The sequence below is a fragment of the Lutra lutra genome, chromosome 14 (genome assembly GCF_902655055.1).
Source record: "Lutra lutra chromosome 14, mLutLut1.2, whole genome shotgun sequence".
Taxonomy (NCBI): Eukaryota; Metazoa; Chordata; class Mammalia; order Carnivora; family Mustelidae; genus Lutra; species Lutra lutra.
In genome coordinates, this window is record NC_062291.1 from 25411253 (window position 1) to 25414514 (window position 3262).

The window sequence follows — 3262 nt, forward strand, 5'->3', positions numbered from 1 at the left end:
GGATCTGCCGAACCATCTTGTGAACAAAATTGGAAACCCAGGAGACTCTTGGAGATGCCGAGCCAGTCCTCTTGAGAATGAACTTGATGAACCAGCTCTGGAATGACTGCCCTTCTCATTATTTAATTTAATATCTTTATCATTTGCACCACTATAAATTAGTTCTGCTGTTCCTGGGGGCCAAACAGACCCTAGCCAACCCAATCTGAATATTGAAATCCCTCAAAACCATCCTCTCCCTTTTAATTTGGTAATGCTGAGAACATGGCCCAGTGCTCAGGACAGAGTCATGCCTGAATGGAGAGATGCAGTCTACATGTTTACCTTCATGGTTTCCACTTTCTCAAGTTCATCACCTAATGAACATCCAGAAATTAATCTCTTGTGCTTGTATAAGAAACTGCTCCATTAGGACAAGGACAGTGCCCACGTGGGTCTGTTATATAAGATGCATATGTGTGAGAGGGTAGTTTATGCTCAATTTGCCATGGCAAATTTTAATGATTATGAGCTTCTGAAATACATGCTTTTAGAAGGGGAGGTCATTCTTTTTTATTTATCTGCCAGCACCAGCTCGGTTCCTAGTACAAAGCATGAAGGCGGTGGGTGAATTGATTGGGGGAGAGAGAGGAGGGAAGAAAGTTGGAAGCGTTGGCTACTGACGTTGGCTACTTGGAAGGCTAGTTGGAAGTAGCTTTGGATTTGGCTACTTGAAAGGTCTGAGAGATTGTTGTAAATTCCTTGAAGCAGAATTATCCCTTATTCATCTTTGGATCTTCTATATTAGTGTTTCTTTTTTTTTTTTAAGATTTTATTTATTTATTTGACAGAGATCACAAGTAGGCAGAGGCAGGCAGAGGGAGAGAGCGAAAGCAGGCTTCCTGCTGAGCAGAGAGTCTGATGCGGGGCTCAATCCCAGGACCTGAGATCATGACCTGGGCTGAAGGCAGAGGCTTAACCCACTGAGCCACCCAGGTACCCCTATATTAGTGTTTCTAAACACTAGTCTGCTATATCTTCTAAACATTAGTCTTCCATATTCGTGTTTCTAAACATAGTCTGATCATTCAGAATCAACTAGAGCTTTGATAAAATTCCCATTCCTGGACCCTATTCTGATACTTCAGAAAGAAAACCTCTGAAGGCAGGCCTAGGAATCCATTATTTTACTCACCTATGAATCTCTGCCCCACTTCCTGGCAAAGTACTTCCTGTATGTTAGAATCTCAGTAAATCACAGAATGAATACACGTATAATACAAAGATAAAGCAGTCTTTCAAACTCAGATCCAATCTCTGAAGCCAGTCCTTTAAAACCTAGTAATTACTGATAAGGCAGACTATTTCATTTAAAGTAGAAAAGCCTCCTTTTTAGATGGGCAAAACGTTTTCTGTGACAACCAAGAAGACAGACTATTTCAATGATTCTCTTGGTCTCAAACATAAATAAGTTGAAACCAAGAATAATATTTGTTTAAAAATACTTGGGCGCTTAGAAATGAAGACAAAACATTCTAGATCCACAACCCCTGGTATATCCTCGACTTCTTCTCTATGAAGTTTTTCTCCACTATTCCTCCCTGGAACCTGGGCACTGGGCATAACAAGATTTGGCTACAAGTTCACTGAAGGGCGAGCTCACTTTCTAGACAGGGATAGAATATACCTATAGCAAAACAAAATGGTGAGCGCAGATTCCTCTTCCAAGTGGTAATCTGGCTGTCACTCTGCTCTTCTGAGCCCAGGGTGAGGCCGAATCATCGGCACGCCAGCCACAGCCCCATTTCCTTGAAAGCTATGGTTCCAGAGACTGGTGCCTCCCTGCTCTCCTAATGTGGGGTGATGTACCACGTGTGATCCACCCTGGCATAACCAGGTCTGCTGTAGAAAGACACAGCATCTGGATTCTTTCAGGGCAGGAGGGGAGAAAGCTCTTGCTTAAGCAGCTGATGTTGAAGGATGTTCTAGTAGCGTGTGGATTCAGGGAACCGAGGAATCATCTGTTCGGAGGGAGCGAGACAAAATGGGTCATCTAACCCCACCATAGCTGTCCAAACTTCTCTCTCCCTCCAACAGAGAGGCAAGCCAGTTTCCCCCTTTGGCCAACACGCCACACTCCTTAAAGACTAGTATGTATTTGCTTAAGATCTTTTAATCCAACTGGAATTCCTTATTCTCTTCTGGTTACCAATAAGAGTAACCCTCTTAATAACCATGGAGTGGTTACTATGTGCTTTATATATATTGTTTCTTTGAATGTTTGTTACAACTCCAGAAAGTAGTACTGCTCCAATCCCCATTTTATAGATAAGAAACGGATGCCTTGGCAGTGGGGAGGGGGGTGGTGGGGGGTGGTGCGGCAGGGCGGGGGTAAATTGCTTGGCTAAGGTCATCCAGCCAGCATGTGGCAGAGCTAGATTCAAATCCAAGTCCAAGCTTTGCGCAGTGGCAGTATCGTAGCCAATGAGGTTTATCCGAGGCGCGATTATTGCTAATTGAAAACTTTTCTCAAATCCAAGTCCATCCTTTGACCCATCATGCACTCATTAGATTGTTGTGGGGTTTTTTTTGTTTGTTTGTTTTTCTGGTTTTTTTTTTGCATGCCATGTCTCTCATTTTCCATGAAGCCCTCTTTGACGTTTTACATTGATTATTATCAAACTATACATATTGTTACTTTAAATCATAACATTATAGAATGTCAGAGAAAGCAGGAATTCAGAGGTCGTCTAGATCACCTCACTTCTTTTTTTTTTTTATAGATTTTATTTATTTATTTGACGTAGGCAGAGAGGCAGGCAGAGAGAGAGAGGAAGGGAAGCAGGCTCCTTGCTGAGCAGAGAGCCTGATGCAGGGCTCGTTCCCAGGACCCTGGGATCATGACCTGAGCCGAAGTCAGAGTCTTAACCCACTGAGCCACCCAGGCACCCCAATCACCTCACTTCTTTTACAAAGGAGGAAACTGAGGACCAGAGAGGCTGTTCTTGTCAGAAGTCTTATAGAACTCAGTCATGTCTTAGGGCAGAACCTTGCTGATTCTGGGGCTTCCTCCTAGAGTTCCTGATTCATTAGATCAGGTGCAAGGGCTTGGGAATGTACATTTTTAAAATATATTCATGACTGAGTCCAATCGTCAGACAAAGTTGGGAATCATTAGTATTCTGTATCACTTGGTGTTTTAACAGTGTTGGCTGTTTCATTTATTTTATCTGCATTGTTTTCTCTCTCAAAGCTTACTGTATTGAAACCTTATTCTATACTT

At 42.6% G+C, this 3262-nt stretch overlaps 1 pseudogene; it reads left to right on the forward strand.

Annotated features, from left to right (window-relative positions):
- The first annotated feature begins 2434 nt into the window (after positions 1 to 2434).
- LOC125085409 (uncharacterized) lies at positions 2435 to 2587 on the forward strand (annotated as a pseudogene).
- The last annotated feature ends 675 nt before the right edge of the window (positions 2588 to 3262 follow it).